Source organism: Chanos chanos, chromosome 8 (assembly GCF_902362185.1).
Source record: "Chanos chanos chromosome 8, fChaCha1.1, whole genome shotgun sequence".
NCBI lineage: Eukaryota > Metazoa > Chordata > Actinopteri > Gonorynchiformes > Chanidae > Chanos > Chanos chanos.
The window spans coordinates 2,777,038-2,797,500 of NC_044502.1; the positions used below are offsets into that span (position 1 = coordinate 2,777,038).

At 44.7% G+C, this 20,463-nt stretch overlaps 1 protein-coding gene across 4 annotated transcripts in view; it reads left to right on the plus strand.

The window, feature by feature from the left end:
• The window catches only part of agap1 (ArfGAP with GTPase domain, ankyrin repeat and PH domain 1), a 140,494-nt gene that overhangs the window by 313 nt on the left and 119,718 nt on the right, over positions 1 to 20,463 (plus strand). The gene's annotated exons all lie outside the window — the stretch shown is intronic.

Sequence of the window (20,463 nt, forward strand, 5' to 3'; positions counted from 1 at the left end):
GTTTAATTACTGTAGATAAAAGTATCGTAGACTACTCCAGGTGTGTGCTGAGGTTAGTTCATCAGTCATTCGACCCCTTAGATTGGCCTTAATGGTTTGATTATTACCAAACGTAAACACGTCAATCGCAGTTCTCTCTCTCTCCCTCTCTCTATTTCATATATATATATATATATATATATATATATATATATATATATATACATATATACACACACACTTACATATATATATATACACATACATATCACATGCACATGTAACTTTTAGTTTTAAACACCAGTTTAAAATTCAGTTTTAAACTTCATAAATATTGATGCCCTTTAATTGCCGAGAATGAGGGCGAGCATCTATGTCCTTACATGAATTTCGCCCACTCTCGCGCTGATGAGACAGACAGGACCACTGTTATAGTCGCGAGCATTCGGTGACACGCATGCCCTCCTTCTGTTCCGTTTCGCTGTATATTTTGGACACGTGACTCCCAGCACCCAGGGTCACGGATTACAATGTCAGTTTTTTTTTTGCGCATAGAGGACCAGGCGCTGTGCCGCACAGAAGGTCGAAGCTTATTACAAATGCAAGACATGTATTCTCAGCGCCCTGCTGGGGGATATCCATCGCTGAGCGAAAACAAAATCCGATAATTGCAACTGCCGATACTTTCACGGTTTGTTCGAAAACGTCGGCGAGGTTCATTGAAGAAAACTTTCGCACCTGTAAAAATGTGTATTTTGTTGTCAGTCTGCAGCCGTGCTGGCTAATTTTTAATCTCATTGTCACCTGCACGAGGTGAACTGCTCGAGCTGAAGATAAAATATGTTTGTGCCCCACAAACACTCGGCTGTACTTGTTAACACGACTGCAGATTTAAAAAAAAAAAAAAAAAAAAGTAGAAGGGCATTTTACCTCTTTGTGAAGCGTGTACTGAAAAAGGGACACTGCACCCACATGTTTGATTTTGAACCGAGATAGTTGAGAGAGTACTGACCGACAAGGTTCATAGACTTGTTTGTAGCTGGGTGGCCTTTCCCGTGACTCTCCCTACAGTGTATTTGAGGAGCTTTGCAGCTTTACATATACCTGACAGCTCTTCAGCCCTTTTTTGTGTGTGTCATACTTAAGTTGGCCTCAGTGTATTGACTTTTGTACACACATCACCCAGATTCATGCTCTCTCTCTCTCTCTCTCTCTCTGCCTCTGTCTCTCTCTCTCATACACACACACACACACACACACACACACACACACCAATTTGAGTCATACTCATTAAAAGCAATGTACTGACATCACATGAATTATTCAGCAGATTCACATACATTTCCATTATAGTGATTTAACCTTAATTCAGAGTAAATGTACATTCCGTTCATGTTGAAGTCCCCAGGCTTCAGTGTTACCCCTGCACCCCCCACACCCCCCACCCTGCCCGTCAGGACTAGCGTAGCTTCTGACCCTCCTGTTAGCATTAGTAAAGGTGAAAACTTCAGGGAATGGAAGAGTGCCTGTACAGGCATGTACAAGAATCAGTTCTGTTTGATGTGGAGAGACCTGTCAAGACCACCACACCTTCTTCACCAACTCTGCTTTTAAACATGGAACTATCTGCACGCCAGAGACCTCTTTGTCAACACAACAACATTTAAAACACTTGATTGTTGTTTTAGAGTCTGATATAATCTTGTTATACAACGCTCAGGAAAAAAAAAAAAAAGTGTTCAGTTATGTGTTTGTGGGGTTTTTGATGTCCATTAAAACAGAGATTTATTTGTTCTCTAGAAATGTAGGCTCTTCACAGTGCTTTTGAGGTGGGTATCGTTTAATAAAAAACAAAAAAAAAACCCCCCACAAAAAACGCACTGTAACTGACCTGTGCTAACAGGGCTTCAGATTATCCAGATTGGACTCTTGTGTTGTTTGTTATCCAGGCTGTCTGCCAAACAGTGCCTTTAGTTATTATGGTTGTTTATGCAATAACCCTTGACTGCGCTCTCAATTATGTCTCTCCCTGCTCTTATGTTAAAAGTCCCTCTCTATTGAACAAGCTGTCAGAGACAGAATAATGAACAAACACAGATAGCTGGATTAAATAGGAATGTTTTATATATGACACCTTGTTTGACTCTTTTCTGACCCTCTGGTTGGACAGATGGCAAATCCCCTCTGAAAACTGAGCCACGTTGACACGCCCACGAGGTCCCTAACCCAGCTCAGCTGTGGAACTCCTCATGGAATGAATGATATTCAGAGAGAGAGAGAGAGAGAGAGAGAGAGAGAAAGGAGAGAATGCGAAAAGGAGAGCATGCAAGAGAGATGGAAGGAAGAGGATATTAAATAAAAGCTTGCGTCAGAGTGACAGGAAAGAGAACGACAAGGTAACGGCAGGAAGAAAAGAGAGAGAGAGAGAGAGAGAGAGAGAGAGATGGAAAGGATGAAAGAATAAAAGAAACAGGAGATGGAATCACAAAGGAGGAAAAAATAAAACGGAAAGAGATATTAAAAAAATGAAAGAAAGAAAACGGTTGGAAGGACTTACTGGGAGAGAAGTGGATTGAGGAAAAATGAGAGGAAATCTGCTTGAGGGAGAGATGGCGTGATGAAATTAGGAGGATAAAACGATGTGGTGAGAAAGAGAGAGAGCGTGTGATCGTTTTGGAGGGGGTGTAGATAAAGGTTCTCAGGACAAGAAGAAAAAAAAAAAAAGAAATCTAATGAAAAAAAGATGGAGTGATGAAGAGTAATGAAGGACTGAAAGAGGGAGAGATTGAACTTGCAAAGGGCGGGGGTGGGGTAGGTGGGGGTGTAGATAGACCACCAAAGTGCAATTATGCAGCGTTGTGATTGCAGGCTCACTGTCATAAGGGAGAGATGCTTTTTTAACACAGTGGGATTTAGCCTGATTACGTAACCCAGCAGGTTATTACAGAGGCCCTGGATGCTGATGTCAGGGGTCTGTGTCTCTGTCTTGATATATTAGTCTGTGATCTGACTGAATGTACTCCCCCACTGGGCTCACGCTGACTCATCACTCCCCACACTGCACTGGATGCGTGTGCCCGCTGATTCTCAGCATAGCCAGTCCATAAGGGAACAGTGTCACACCTTTGCCCATGTGAACTCCTCCATTCAAAATACGTTTACGAACAACCCTCCCAAGATGGCAAAGCCTGGAACATCTTTTGGCCCTTACAGCGTTGTGCAGAAATGATTTCGGTCGGGTTTTTTTCTGTTTGCTTGTATTCTTGCACAACGTCTGTGTTTACATGAAAGTTTTGTCGGAGTTCCGGATGTATGAGAGACAAAAGTCCCTGCCGGTACAGAATCGGGAGCTATGGTTCTCTTGCAGATTGTTGTTTTGAGGAGGGAATTTTGTACCAGCAACTGCTGATCTGTGAGCAGAGATAAAACTGTTTTGATATGTATAACCGTGTGTAAGAAGGTGATCCTGGCTTCATTGTTAGAAAAGGCAGTTTTGAGGGGGTTTTTTTTCCCTTCCCCATGGTGTCTCACATGCGAGGTCCACATGGCCTGACCGTATGGTGGGGGAAAATGACATAGAAACCTTAAGCAGTGCAAATCAGATCTTGCAGATTAGCTGCGAATCGAACCTTTTTTTTTCTCCTGTGGAGTTAGCGAGCTTATTCCGGCTTGCCCAGCGGGTTGCCAAGGCTGCGTCCGGGCAGTTGTCCACCTGGTCCAACAGATGAGGATGGTGACGATGATGCCGTGGAATCTTATTCCACTCTCTTCCTCCTGGTGACAAAGCCCAGAGACGGGATAGGGTGAATCCGGATTAAGAGGCAAAGACAGGTTCAAACGATGGGCCTCTGTCTACCTTCGCTATTCACTTTAGCCAAGGTCGCCAAAGAGCCTCTGTAGCTTTCATGGAAGTGTTCATCATTTTGTGAAGTGGCAGTGACCAGTAGCTTGATAAATCGTGTTTTGGGCTGAAAGTAGATGTGGCCATGATTTAACTGTCTGTTGGATGTCCTTGTCCAACCAGTGACTTCCTTCAATAACTCGGTCCTTAGTTCCAGAGAGGATCCACAAAATGTTCATTTCGCCCAGGAATGACACTTTGTTTACCCTTTGTACTGCAACCGTTGGTTCAGATCAGGCCAGGGGTAACCTACATCATACACAGTGTGACCCCAGCTGTCAACACTGAATACAAAGCTTCTCCTTCAGACTAGGACACCTTTGGTTTGGTCTGACTTGTCACATCAAATCTCTGGATGTTGAATGTTTTGGTAGGTGGTTGACCTGAGATTTGGGCGGGGGGGGGGGGGGTTATCAAACTGACATAGCAACAATGCTAAATATATCTGTGTTGGTCTCCCCACCCCCCAACCAATCCAGTAGCAGCATGCAGATAGGGAGACGGGGCTGAGAATGTTCAGCCCCTCCCCCCTGTTCCGGCCCGAGGGCACCATTAGGGAGATGCAGTCATCGGTTCGGGGCATGTGGTTCGCTGAGCACGACCGCCGCGTGATGCGTCACCACGACTCGCGACAGGAACACGACAACGTTCGCCGATTAACCGAAAGGTTTTGGGCTGTCATTTTTCCCCCCCCTTATCCTCTCTCTCCTTCCAGCAGACAGTCGTACTGTCGCTTCCTCACTCGTTTCAGCCCAGGGGCCTTTCCCCATCACCCCCCACACCCCCCTTCCGCCTCATCATCTCCCCCCCCCCCCCCCCCGCTTTGCTTACTTCCACTGAAGACAGTCAGGAATGTTTTCAGCATTCTGCCTAAATCGCATCGAGCAGTTGGCTGAGAGTAAAGCTAACAAGGAAAGCTTTGCTTGGCTTCCCTATATATCTTTTTATTTAATTAGGAAGCCCTGAAGCACGTCCACAGAGTGTCCGGAACGGTGGCGAATCAGCGAGGATGGAAACATATGGGGGTCCCATATGCTGGAGAGGCTGCTCCGTCTAGACCGGCCTCGGAGATTAACTAGCTGCTAGTGTTGCACTCCTACAGGAAGTGCAGCATGGTGGGGTGTGTTTTTAACACAGTGCAAACAGATCAGAGGTTAAGGGTGCAAGGTAGGGGGGGGGGCACTGTCCCATCTAGTCAAGATGAGACACAGGGGGGTAAGTAAAGCTTTTAGAAGTTTTTATATGTTACTGTCGGTGGAAGATCTGCCCCCCCCCCCCCCCCCCCCCTTTGTCGAATCCTGCTTTTAAACGTTATCAGAAAAGAAATGGAAAGAAAAAAACGATAGTGCTAGATCTTTGCCAGGTCTCTCGCTCCCCGGGAGAATTTGTTTTTCGGAGACATACATTGGTAGGAGCACATTGGAGCAAAGAGTAAGTCAGCCCGCAGGGGAGATGTTGGGCAGTTGTATTTCTACGCCCAGGCTGTGTGGGATACTGCAGAGAGGGAAGGAGCAGGTAGGTCAGTGGACTGGGGAATTTTTTTTTTTTTTTCTTTTTCTCCATTTAATTTTTTTTTTTTTTTTTTTTTTTAATCTGACTTTGGTTTGAAGGCGAGTAGAGGAAGTCAAGTACTCCTGATGTCATTTTCAAAGGAAAGGGATGAAAGAACCCCACAGGCAGAGCTGCTGAGGAGTCAAGAGAGCAACTCCACTCTTTTTTTTTCTCTCTCTCTCTCTTTATCTCTCTCTCTCTCTTTCTCTCTCCTCTTCGCTCTCCCTCGCTTTGAGCACTGAGTATTCTCGGCGTGGGCGGTGAGAGAGAAGGAAAGTCTTCAGCTGTGGCTGAATACTGATTTGTTTTCCTCGAGTCAGACACCAGAAGTGAAATGACATGCTCACATCCCTTCATAAAACCTCTCTCTCTCTCTCTCTCTCTCTGTCTCTCTCTTTTTCTCTCCCTGTCTCGTTCCCTCTTTCTCTGTCTGTCAGACAGATGGACAGAAAGAGAAAAGGAGAGAGAGAGAGCAAGCAGTTGTGACAAGTGGTTATATAAAGCATTTATTTTCCCTTCTTTGTGTGGCATACTCTGTCTCTTCTACTTTTCCTTTTATTCTTTTCTCTCTCTCTCTCTCTCTCTCTCTGCTCTCATTCTGTTCATAGCTTTTCTGGCCTTTCCCAAGAGCTCTTTCTACTTCATTGAGAATTCTTTGTTTTTCACACACGCACACACACACGTGTCTCTGTGTGTAATATATATATATATATATATATAGCCTATATATATAGGGTAAAACACTAACATATATATATATATATATATATATATATATATATTGGCCAGCACTTTCCAGTCTTCTTAGGCAAAGCCAGTGGCTTTATCAAGTTGAAGGCAGAGCTGATCACTTTTTCCTCCCTCATTCTCTCTCCACCTCAGAGAGTTTAAATTGTTTTGCTTTTGGTTTGCTTAGTCTTTTACTTTTATTTACCTGAACACTGAAACACCTTTCGCTTTTATCGACTCTGACTCATCGTAACCTAGTTCTCACGGGTCGGCCTCTATCAGGCATCTCCAGGAAGTGTTTCACCCTAATGAATGGAGGCTGTTGTGAAAGAGAGGTGATTGTTTCTGGAGAATACACCGGTTCGTCCTGTTCCACAAGGTGGTCTACTCTGGGCTTGACCGGTGCAGTGTAGTTTGTCCCTGCAGTTTCTCTTTCGTGGTTTGGAGAGTTTGCTGGTTTTTGACCAGCCTCTGTAGCCTAAATTCTCACTTAAATTATCAGGTGAAAAAAGTAAAACTGATCCCAGATCAGAAACCAAGACGTTCACCAGCATTAGTTACTGCCAAGGAGAGAGTGTTTCAAGGTGCAGGTGAAGACTTGCCAATTTGGACTTGGCAAGAAGGCAAATGTTACTGTTTCTATGCTACCGGTGTTTTGTTCAGCTGGGCTGTGGTTTTGTAGAGGTAGAGAGAGACAAACCCCTGTGCTGTCAAATGTATCTCGGCGGTAGCTTTCATTTTTGAGATGGCGAGACATTGTGTCGTTGTACTCAACCCTCACTCTAGTCTACTGCCTGTCACTGAAGCTGTCTTGGATTTTGAGTTCAGGAAATACCGCAGCTACCGGCGCTGCGAGCGTGATACGCGAGTAGCGGTGACATCATATTTCACGGGTCGCTGAGCTGCCATTCGTCACCCTCACGTCCAGTAAACTGAATTGTCTGGTCAGTGACTGTTCGGTCTCAGCTTTCAGCGAGTGCCGTCTATCCAAACAGACCATGATTGATTACGCCGTTACGCGGTTATTATCCGTTGCGTACGCTCTTCCGCCATTAGCCGCGCCCATGGTTTGATGGTCAGACCTCTTGTTCGGAGGCGGTGTGTCCCTTTCGGATTTAAGAGCCAGGCAGTATGCAAAACTCACCTTTCCACAGCTGACTCACTGCAGTGTTTGGGGTTAAAGGTCAGAACAGTGGAAAAAAAAAAAAACAAGCAAACAAAAGTAAATAAACAAAATGTGGAATGATATGTGGTTGACTGTTGAGAACTGTCCACACTTTGCTAAAGTGGTATTATCGGTTCTTATTAGTTTCATAGTAAGAATCAAGCTGGTACTTTTCCTAAACCAACTGTTGGAATGAAAAACAAAACAAAACACTCATTTCAACCCCCCCCCCCCCTTAATAAATTTAGATGATTCCACTCTGTTGTCAGTAAATGAGTTCTTTCTTGGCAAAAGCTCTCGTTTTTTTTACTTCAAGAAAGCGTTTGATCTTCATCTCACCTGTACGATCGTCTCACCTGTCATGCGGGGCATTTGCCTCACAAAAGAGGTGTTTAAGAATGGGTTTAAGGTGTTTCTCTCTCTCTCTCTCTCTCTCTCTCTCTCTCTCCCCGGCCCCGTTGCTGGTTGTTATGTGCGTGAGTTGCTGACATGTCGTGCCTGCGAGCGTGTGATTTAGGGCTGCGTTGATGCGCCCGTCGCAGTCTTTGCGGCCCGAGCGTGCTGACGGTAATGTTGGACCGCAGCTCCTTCTCCCCCGACCGCTTTCATTTACAGCCGCTGTCAAGAGGAAGAAGGGGAGGTGTCTCAGGCAGCCTCAGAGGGACTGGAGGGAAGCAGAGGTTTTTTTTTTTTTTTTTTTTTGGGAGCGTTTTTTTTTCAACGTTGTTTTAAAAACCCACACAGCCAGCTGTTGCGTGCAGCTGGACCGCTCTGGGAAGGGATGGAGAAACGGAGGAATGGGATGGGATGGGATGAGGGGGGGGAGGCGCTCCCCGTCCCTAGATCCCCTCTGTGGAGGGGTGGTTTTTTTGGGGGGGGGGGGGGGGGGGGGGGGGGGGGGGGGGGGGGGGATGGAAGCTTGACAGTGGAGCCAGACAACAATCAAAACAATAGAAGAGGTCCGACGCTGATCCCACGAACGTTTAAAAATAGCCAGTGAGTCTTTGGCCTTCCTGCAGCGCGTTGTGATGCATCCCTCCCCACGGCGGTTCCCTGGGGGGGGGGTGATGTCACTTCCCAGGCATTGATCACTCGTCTACCGGCAGTGGTCTTCCAGATGCTGCCTTGTCCTGCTGATGTGGTTGTTGATGCAGCAAGAGCTCTCTCTCTCTCTCTCTCTCACACACGCACACACACACACACACACACACACGCACACACACACACTCACTCTTGCTCTCTCTGCTCCTGTCACACACGATCAATATGTGGTCTTGTTGGAAGCATTTGGAGATGGTCTTTTGAAGGGTGAGGTGGAGCATGGCTGGGGGAGAAATGTGTCCATCACAGTGCAGACGGAATGCTTGCTTAATTAACCACACACACACACACACACACACACACACGCACACGCACACTGCCCCCCCCCCCCCCCCCCCCCCCCAACCATAACGACAGCAGAGGACGTAAATGGATTTCTCAAACGAAATCTCTCCTCCAATCAATTCTGCCGAAAAAAGAGAAAGTGAACGGTTGCATTGTGACTGTGCACCCTGATGGTGTTGACTGCTTCTTCCGTCTCCGATTTTTTTTTTTTCTTTTTTTTTTGGTCCAAATTCAAATGACCCACAGCCTGTAATGTCATTTAGGGAACGGCCACACCTCAGAGCTCTGTGTGGGGAAATTAGATTCGTCTGACCAGTGGTCAGCTTTTTTTTTTTTTTTTTTTTTCCCCCCTCTTTCGCTGGAATTTCCCTTTCAGCATTTTTTGGACTTTGTTGAATGCGTGAACTACACAAAAAGGAAACAATTAGGTATCTGTTTTACAGTTTAACTTTTTAAGACGTTTTAAAGCCAAAAAAAAAAAAAAAAAACAACCCCACAACCAAATTCTCGGGTCATGTTTGGCTGTTCTGTGGGGTTCTCCTCCTGTAAAAGGATGGTTATGATGTAATCGTTCATTGTGCCAGTCCTGCCCTTCTCTCAGTTAATCCTGCAGCATCTTGCAGTCGTGGCTGGAGCAGAGAAACCTGCGATGTTTCATTGAGCAGATGTAAAATCAGAATGACGGCTGCATGTTTGCACAGTTCCTGGGCCCGCCATTCAGAGAGTTTACGCACTCATTTATGTTTAAATGTTTAGCGATTTTATTTACTTGTTGTTTGTTTGTTTGTTTGTTTGTTTATTTATGTATACTACATTAATCTGTCCAAATCTCGGCCTTACGCTGCTGGAACGGCGCGGGACTCTTGTGTTGTTCGGTTTGGCCCAGCAGACGCAGCCTAAACTCTCAGAGGGACGTGTCCGTGTGGCCGGGCCGTAGGCTCAGCGGTGTTAATCATTAGACGAGTCATTCCCCACCTCACAATTAACTGTGGTCACAGAGAGAGACCCAACGCTATAGAAAGTGTTTGAGTGGTGTCAATAGGAGGCTCTCACTCCATCTGGACAGTCTCAAAAGGACAAAAAAAAAAAAAAAAACGAGAGAGAAAGAAATCAATGCCACTTTCCTCTACCCCTCCCCTCCCGTCCCCTTCCTATATTAGGTCACCATCTGCCAGCCAAAGCCCCGCCCTCCCTCCCTCTTTTTTTTTTTTTTTTTTTTTTTTTTTTTGCCACATAATGAATGTGTACCGTTTCACCTCATCCGTCTGTTTTTCCGTGACCAGTTTGCATTGACCCAGTTTTTTGTACTGTATGGATTAATTACCAAGAAGATGATGAAGAGGAAAAAGAAGAAGGAGAAAACGAGGAAAAGCTTTGTTTTGTGACCTTATTACTGTTTTTTATCCACGGGGCTGATATTAATAAGTAATTTGTGCTAATCGCCAGATGTCGCTTGGAGCGGACTGACCGAGTTTTTATTTGAGGGAAAGAAAAAAAAAATCATATTTAGGATGATCTGGTCTCTTGTTGGGTGTTGTAAAGATTTGTACAGCAAGTGATCTGTGTGTGTGTGCATGCGTGTGCGTGCGCATGTGTGTGTGTGTGTGTGTGCACGTGCACATGTGTGTGTGTAAGAGAGAGAGACAGACGTCTGTGTGTGTGTGAATGTGAGGCACATGCGTGCGTGTGTGCGTGTTTGTGTGTGTGTGTGTGAGAGGAGGGTTCATTTTTCGCATCAGTAGAATAATTTTGCCTTCTGTGGTTGGGTGTGCGGCACTAGTCTGCTTAAAGGAAATAAATAATGTAATATCAAGCAAAGGGATTTGCTAATCTGTTTCATCTGTAGTTAGAGATGCCGACTGACCCGATAAATCGCTGCTGATGGTTTTTGGCCGACGCAGAGCTCACTCCCTTGGCATAGGAATATAGAATTTCTGTTTAAGCCGTTTAGTGTGGACAAGCTGCTACAGGGAAACACACACACACACACACACACACACACAAACACAGTCAGTTAGAGAGAGACTTGACCACACACACAGACCCTTCTCTCACTCACTCCCTCTCTCTCCCTCTCTCTCTCTCTCTCTCTCTCTCCCTCTCTCCCTCTCTCCCTCTCTCTCTCTCTCTCTAACACACACACATGCACTCCTTCCACTGCTGCACACATTCTTGTACACACACACACACACACACACAGAAACCTTCTCAAGGGAAGGCCTGTGCTCAGGTGTACGGAGGTTACCATGGCAGCGGGGCTGACTGTGTGTTGTCAGAGTGTAGAGTTAATTAACCCCTGTGGATGTGGCTGTCTGCAGGCAGCCCAGTTTGTAGGTCAGCAGCACCACTGACTGGGAGCTTTGCTTACAGGTGTAGAATATAGAACAAATCCCGCAGTTTGTTGTCCAATTAATGGCAGACCTCCATTACCCTTTTATTTATTTAAGGGATTGACTCGGTTATTCATATCTTATCAGACCAGGGCAACGGTCTTTCAACTGTAGCTACTCCCATCTCTCTGTTTTGTTTTTTTTTTAATGAAAACATTAGCTATGAAATATGTTTGCAGTACAATCGTAGTTCCTCTGAACTGTCAGCCTCTGAGTCCATATAAGTGTGTGAGTGATCTCAGTTTTCCAGCGTTGAACCAGGGCTATATGTCACTGCCAAAAACTTCACATCATGGTTTAATTATGGTTGTGGGCACAGTGTGGCAGGTTATGTCGCGTTTTATGAGAAAATAACAAATGATCATAAATCATAATTTCCTTCCCTCATTTTCTCTGACGTCCGTTTCTCCAATCTGTGCGACACAGAAGCATGTCTGTTTCTCCTATTCGACGTTTAGAGTAGCTTATCATTTCACCAAAACTCTTTTATTACTCTTTTGATTTGGGCTGCACCTGCCCAGGCGGTTGATGTGGCCGGCAGCCTTTTGTGAACGAGAAAATTCTTTTCCTTTCATGCAAACATGTCAGGCTGCTGGTATAAACAGTATTAGATACATAGGAAGGATCTCTCCTGCCTGGCCCTGCTCGGAATGTGAGAGCCATTATAATTCTCCAGGCGCCAAAACCCTTAGTTTGCTAGTGGTGGTGGTGCTTCTATTTTTAACTGACGGGTTTGACCTTTAACAGTTAATGTATTCTTTTACCGACTCCCTCACCTTCTCAAAGGATCCCTGAGCCGCTTTAGCTGAAGCGGGAGGCTTACCCACAACAAATCTGTTCGATTCACTTTCTGATCCAGATCACGCATCAGTTCGAGTTCACATTTAGATCGGATTCAGCTCTGAGACCGCATTCTAATGGTCAGGAGCGGTTTGGCCGGAGTGTCCCTCAGAGAAAAGTTGTCTATGAATTCCTGCAGTACGTCAGTTTAATTCTCTCTCCCTATCACGACGTTCAGTCCTGGTTCAGTCTCAGATCCGTCCCGAAAATGCTGCGGTTAAATATTTCCCCAGAGATTCTTATTTCTATTTCTCCCGAGCCCCCATTATTACACACAATCCATTCACCATTGAAAACGTGAGGAAAGAGACCTTGCTCTCCCCTTAAGTATTGGGAGTCTGCTCAGGTCTTGGTGTTGCTGGGTTCTTTTACTGTCCTTAAAAAGAAGTGCCCTCATTGTAATGCTAAACAAACCCCGAGGCCGTTCCGATCGGGAACCTGTGGTTCACAGGGAGACTGTCGTCCAGGCGGAGTCCACAGGCTTATGGGTCCCCCCTCTCGCTCTGACACAGAGACCTCGAAAAATGCTGTACCTTCAGACTTTTGAAGACTTTGTCTTTGACACTGTGACTCAGTGAGGTGGTGGTGATGATGATGATGATGATGATAATGATGATGATGGGATTGGTTATTGCCCCTTCACTGTGCGGTGTGCCGTATGGTTGGCTGATGTGAGAAGATTAGCGTTGGCCCAGTAACGTTCTCAGGGGGGAGGCTGGCTGCTCCCACTGTGACTCCTTCAAGCACAGAACCGTTAAAATTCACCTCTGTGGAGTCCTCAGTGTCGCCTGCCTCACTCTGCCAAATACTGCAGTTTGGAGGGCCACTCTCTCACTCCCCTTTGTCTTTCTCCCTCTCTCACACACGCACACACACGCACATACACACAGACTTTCTCTCTCTCTCACACACACGTCTTTAAATACATCCTGCTTGTTCCCTCACTCCCTTTCTTTTTATTCTTCTTTCTTTCTTTCTTTCTTTCTTTCTTTCTTTCTTTCTTTCTTTCTTTCTTTCTTTCTTTCTCTCTTTTTCTGTCTGTGCTTAGACCTTTTAGTTTTAATGTCACTCCCTCTGCAGCAGGGGTGAGTCACCACAGCCCTGAGGACGTGACGCGCTGTGATGTCGTCAGAGTGTGCTGCCGAAATATCTGTCACCGTGTTCTGATGTCACGTTGTGTTTTTTAAGCCACGGGAGGATGAGAGGAGCGTGAATGAGGAGGGGAAGATGAAAGAAAATAGTGAATGAAAAGCAGTGCAGTGACACACACTCACACACACACCCACTCTCAAACACACACACACACTCAAACACACACACACACACTCAAACACATGCGCACACACACACACATGCACGCACGCACACACACACTCACACACACACGCACGCACACTTATGTACTGTGTTTGTATGTTAGAATCAGACAGTGAAGATCTGACTCTGAATGGTAATGAACTGTGCTACAGAGATATTTTGTGTCTTCAATTCAGAAGGCTTGTTTTTGAGAGTGTGGAGTAGTTGATGATAATAATGATTAGTGTGTGTGTGTGTGTAAATAAAAACTCATTGGGAATTCATTCGGAATCAGTCGGGGTGTGCACTAACGCACACACACAATCACACGCACACACTCTCACTCCCGCACCCACCCACACTATTCTTGTCTTCCTCACTGACAGTGGTCAGTCAGCTGTTTCCCTGTTCCCAGAGTAAGTGCCAAACATTCTCTCCTGGGTGCTGACTCGGTCAAAGCGACGGCACACTGAACATGAAGGTGGTGTGATTTTTCTTGAAACTCACCCCCATGTCTGTGACAGACCCTTATTTGGGGTTTTGCGGTTGTGTTTTTCGTCGAGGAGGTTGTTGTATCTGAGCGCAGTTAAACACCTTCAGAATGACTCGGAAAAGCAAACAAAGAAAGAAACCAACAAAAAAAAATCCATCTTCATGTTCATTAAATATCATCAAACATCAGGTGCAGTATGGCCCAATTAAGCCAAGCAGCAACACAACCGCTTCAAAACAGGAATGTTACCGCCTGTGTTTCGCACAACAAACACCTTTCAGTGTTCACAGACGGTAGCGCATTTATGATGAGTGCCCCCACCCTCCCACCCCCCCCCCCAAAAAAGATAAATGAGTAGATAAATACAAAAAACCCCCACACAATTAAGAACAACACCTTTTAATCAGGGCTGGAATCAAACTCCCCTCAGGCCTGAAAGGGGACGTTAGCTGCGCGTCTCCATAGAAATCCATTCATAACTTCTCGGACTTGAGTTTCCAGTGAGTCAGAGATTGTGTGTGTGTGTAATGTGTAGACCCTTTTTTTCCCTTATTGTCCTGTCTGAAGTCGTTTTTATAATTTTAACCGTAATGTGACAGCTGAGGGAAAATGTGTTGTTTCACATCCTCTTTCAAATGTATCTGAACATTCTTCCTGTCTGACAAAACGCTGAGGAAATCGGTGCCAAAAATAATAGGAATTGATAAATAACGTCCGGTACTCCAAGGATTTTTGGCATTGTAGCGTTTATGTCGGGTAAATCTATTCGGATCCACGCTTTAACATCGCCTAAACTGTAAACCTGAGAACCTGATCAGTCGTTTATTTTTATAACTAATGGAATTGTATGAAAGACGTGCTGGACCGTTTTGACATGTGTGCCTCGAGGTCAAACGTTTATTTTTGTTGTTGTTGTTGTTGTTGTTTTGGTTCGCTTATTTAATGTGTTCTTACATCTCTTCTGAAAGTATGTCTTTTTTTTTGTCCCGTGACAGCTGTTTATGTGTTGGGCTGCACACACACACACACACACACACACACACACACTCACACCTCTGATCCACACTCTGTCTCTCACAGAAAATGCTCTCTTTCAAACGGACTCTCTCTCTCTCTCTCTCTCTCTTTTTCTCTCCCCCCCTCCCCACTCCCTCTTACATACCAAACACACACACAGTGAGAGACTTGCTTGCTTCTCTCTCTGTCTCTTGCACACACACATTCTTCCCATAACACACTTCCTCTCATTCACACACACACACACTTCCTCTCTCACACACCTTCCCTCTCTGCTCTGACCTCTGAGGCCTAAATGAGTGACCAGTGAAGAGGAAAACCGGTCGTGTGGTCTCGAGTTTGGAGGAGCAGTGAGAGCTCTTTTATTGTGAAAAAGAAGGTTCGCTCCGTATGCCGTTGTTGTGAAAATGAATTGGCATGCAGGTGTGTCACATCGTGTGTGTGTGTGTGTGTGTGTGTGTGTGTGTGTGAGAGAGAGAGACAGAGATATAGAGCAGGGTTATTGGAGTCAGAGGAGGAACTGGACTGGCGTAACCCTGAAATGTGAGATTAGAAGCGTACTCTCTCTCTCTCTCTCTCTCTCTCTTTCTCTTTCTCTCGCTCTCTCTCTTTCTTCCTTTCTTTTTCTTTTTCTCTTTTTTCTCGCCCTCGTCCAGTGAGCAGAAGAAATGGTATGAACTGAAACATTGTCTGTAAGAATCCAATCATGGCTGCCCTTTCAGACGAGAGAGAGAAAGGGAGGGAAAGGGAGAGAGAGAGATAATGGAGCACTGTGTGGAGAGTGATCTTGAGAGGCTTTAGCAGAGAGACGGTCTGTGAGCACACATCGACCTCTGGGCCCTAAAATACTGTATGCAATTGAATTAAGCTCTAAATTGCATCTGTCTCTGGCTCCTCCAGAGGAGAGGAGAGGAGAGGAGAGCAGTGGGTGGGGCGGGGTGGCATGTTCACTGGCCTTTCTCCTCTGTCTCTCTGGGGGGGGGGGGGGGGGGGGGTGGCTCTTATGCTGCCTGGGTGTACATTCCTGTCAGATTTAGCCTGATTGATCACAGACTATGATAGGAGGCAGATTTATACCACGCTTCATAGATGCTCTGATGGTGTGTTTTAAGTACGATGAGGGATGTGTTGTATTTTTTCTTTCTTTTTATTTTTTTTAGATTATGTTAACATGGTCGGGGTCATAGATTTAAGATAAACATCCTAAATCAGACTAATGTAAACACTCCTACACACATGCACGCGCACACATACGCACATGCACACACACACACACACACACACACACATAACTGATATTGTAACTAAGATGAGAACTGTCTGATTCTGACTTTAACTATGATTAGAACGTTGACTTTCACTGTTACTGTGATTGGAACACTAACATTCACTATTACTGTGATTAAAATGCTGACATTCACTGTTGCTGTTATCAGAACATTGACGTTTACTGTTACTGTGATTAGAACACTGACATTCACCGTTACTGTTATCTGAACACTGACATTCACTGTTACTGTGATCAGAACACTGACATTCACTGTTACTGTGATTAGAACGCTGACATTCACCGTTACTGTTATCTGAACACTGACATTCACTGTTACTGTGATTAGAACACTGACATTTACTGTTACTGTGATTAGAACACTGACATTTACTGTTACTGTTATTAGAACACTGACATTTACTGTTACTGTGATTAGAACACTGACATTCACTGTTACTGTGATTAGAACACTGACATTTACTGTTACTGTGATTAGAACGCTGACATTCACTGTTACTGTTATCTGAACACTGACATTCACTGTTACTGTGATTAGAACACTGACATTCACTGTTACTGTGATTAGAACGCTGACATTTACTGTTACTGTGATTAGAACGCTGACATTCACTGTTACTGTGATTAGAACACTGACATTCACTGTTACTGTTATCAGAACACTGACATTCACTGTTACTGTGATTAGAACACTGACATTCACTGTTACTGTTATCAGAACACTGACATTCACTGTTACTGTGATTAGAACACTGACATTCACTGTTACTGTGATTAGAACACTGACATTCACTGTGATTGTGATTAGAATAGTGATGTAGACTGTGATGGTGATTAGAATAGTGATGTTGACTGTGACGTGATTAGAATAGTGATGTTGACTGTGACGTGATTAGAATAGTGATGTAGATTGTGTCGGTGATTAGAATAGTGATGTAGACTGTAACGGTGATTAGAATAGTGATGTAGACTGTGACTGTGATTAGAATAGTGATGTTGACTGTGACGTGATTAGAATAGTGATGTTGACTGTGACGTGATTAGAATAGTGATGTAGACTGTGACTGTGATTAGAATAGTGATGTTGACTGTGACGTGATTAGAATAGTGATGTAGACTGTAACGGTGATTAGAATAGTGATGTAGACTGTGACGGTGATTAGAATAGTGATGTTGACTGTGACGGTGATTAGAATAGTGATGTTGACTGTGACGTGATTAGAATAGTGATGTAGACTGTGTCTGTGATTTAGAATAGTGATGTAGACTGTGACGGTGATTACAATAGTGATGTTGACTGTGACGGTGATTAGAATAGTGATGTTGACTGTGACGGTGATTAGAATAGTGATGTTGACTGTAACGGTGATTAGAATAGTGATGTTGACTGTGACGGTGATTAGAATAATGATGTAGACTGTGACGGTGACAGTCTACACTGTTGTTACTGTGATATGGAAGACTGATAATGACTTACTGTAATTTAAAACTTGTGCTGACTGTCACCATGATTGAGACATGCTGATCTTCCTGTGATTTGATTATAACACTGTGATACTATTGTTCTTTAGATGAGCCTGAATTTGACTGTTACTGTGATTAGAACAAGTCGTGTCTCTGGGCCTGACTGTTACTGTGAACTGTTACTATGACTGATGATTATCTGATGCAACACACACACACACACACACACACACACACACACACACACCTTTCTGTAAGGCACATCTTGCTGTGTCAGTAGAGCTCCCAGAGGGGTGTGTGTGTGTGTGTGTGTGTGTGTGTGTTTGATTCTGAGCATGTCTCTGTAAAGGTGGTCTGTAAGGGAGCAGGTACACAGATAGACTCCAGAGAGAAACGTCTCTGGAAATGCCACAGTTTTCCACCAGCATGCTGACTAACACCGCAGATGCTGTCAGGATCTTTCCCAAGTGTCTTTCTCTTTTTATCAGGGAACTAAACCGCGACTTTGTGTTTTATCAGGGAACTAAACCGCGACTTTGTCACACCCACTCCTGTCACAGTCTGTCTGTCATCTTTGTGTCTGTTTTTAGGAGTTTTAAGGAAGAGTTTTCCTTTTCTGCTCCAGTGATCTTCTGTCATTCAAAGCAGGATGCAAAGTGTGAAGTAGAGTATTGTACTTCATATGATTTACAATGTGTAATGAGTATTTAAAATGTGAACTAGAGTGCTGTGTTTGTCTCAGTTATCCAGAGTTTAATCTTCAGATGTCAACGATGCCCCCTGCTGGTTGAAATCGTGCATTGCCAGGTGAATAGCAGTATGTGTCTCCACGGGGTTAGATATTCCACTGGCGAAAGGATTTGTACTAGCACTTTTAAAAAGTCTCTACCTCTTTTATTCATCTAAATAAATACCAGTTTGAATGGAAGTAGATGATTATGAACAAGGGCTCTCCCCCATCTGCCAAAGTGAAATGTTAAAACAGAATCCAAAACGCCCATTCTTCTGAAGTGGCCTGTGTGCACTCTCTTTTAGCCACATGATGACATTGTGAGGGCATGCATACAAATGAGGAGGCCTTCAATACAAAAAAAAAAAACACAAAACAAATACCACATGCACAATAGCCCTCTGTGTTCTCACACGTCATGGCACATTCACGCCACCGGGTGGCAGCAGAGCGCCGAGCAGCGCGGCAGCTGCGACTCAGACCTGTGTGAGAGAAATCCTCCAGCTGCAGAAAAAGACACATCATCACACAGTCAAATTACTGTGATTGTGTTTTCCCCTCAGACGCTACACTCTTACCTCGTATTCCTTTGTCGGTTCTGTGGATTTTTCTTTCTCGACTGTGGTGAGAATACAGCGTCTCCTGTTCGCAGTGATTATAAAAGTTGGCGAGAGTTTCATTGCTGAAGTGAACGTGTGTGAGGGTACTTTGCTTTATTTCATAACTGTGATATACGACCGCCTAGTCCAGATGTGTCTCAGTCAGAACCAAACGGGCATTCACTCAAACCCATGCAGAGATTTCTCTTGTCTTTAGGTCATTTCTCTTTCTGTTTAGTCATGAAGTCTTACATCACCCCTGCTTTTGAAATATTCTCTGCTCTGTTTTGATTTCTACGGTTTCTTTTTTTAGTCGTGAGCTAACAGCGTTGGAACACAAGGCATCCAAACAAGGCTTAAAAACCTGTTCTCCACGGAGCATACTGATTGCCCTGAGTGATAGAGCTCAGAGCTCAGAAATGTCTGTCGTAATTCTTTAATTATGGGCTTTCGCATTCCACGGCCCTACATTTGAGATGGTCATGCGTTGTCCTCTCCACTGTCTCCCAGTCTGTCTGTCTGTCTGTCTCTACACGCATTCAACTGTTCATTGACTGAGTATACACTCCACAGTCAGATACAGCACTGCTGGAGCTCTAGTAAGTGTGTGTATGTATGTGTTTATACCACAATCAGTTCAGTACAATAGTATATATAGTTTTCACAGGCATACAGGGAGCAGCAGAGCTGTGTGTGTGTGTGTGTGTGTGTGTGTGTGTGTGTGTGTGTATGTGAAGCAGTAAATGTAGGTCAGTCCTCTCTCTTCCATGATTTATGTATATGTAAAGAAATGGTTGCATCCCACACTGCTGCAGTAGCGTCCCTGTGCTGTGTGACGGGGATGCAGTCAGTAAAAACCCCTCCTCTCACACTGGAGGAGACTGTTATAGTGGCGGGGTTCCTGTTCTGAGCACGGGCTCATCTCTGTGGTCCATTAACTGTGTGAGGAAGAGGAGGAAGAGGAGGAACTCGGGTGGATTTTGTGAGGAAGATGCACTGATGCCGTCGGTTTGTTTTTGCCGTGTGGCCATCAAAACCAAATTACTAAACGCTCCTATACACGTTCCCTTGTTCTGTCTGTCTTTCTGCCTGTCTCTCTCTCTCTCTCTCTCTCTCTCTCTCACACTCACTCTCTCTCTCTCTCTCTCTCTGTCTCTGTCTCTGTCTCAAACACACATACACGCATGTATGCACACACGCTCAGGCAGTGAATAATTAATATATGCCTCTCCCAGTACTCTAATGATGTCTCCAGGGCAGGAGTGTTAGAGGGCGTGTGTGTGTGTGTTTCTCTGTATGTGTGTAGAGGCTGACTGAAGGCTCTGAACCCCCCCCAACCCGAGTTGACAAATAGACAATCAGACACTCTCTTGTTCGCACTTGACCTCAATCATATATCCATCTATTCATCCATCCATTCTTTCATCTATTCATCCATCTATTCATCCATCCATTCTTTCATCTGTTCATCTATCTATCCATCACCTGCATTCCTCTTTCTTAACACTCACGGTGCTTATGGTGTCAACCAGTCTTTTTTCTTTTCTTTTTTTTTCTTTTCTTTTCTTTTCTTTTCTTTTTTTTCCCCTCCTGCTCCGAGACTCGGGAGGTTTGAGAATTCCGACGGCGTGCGGA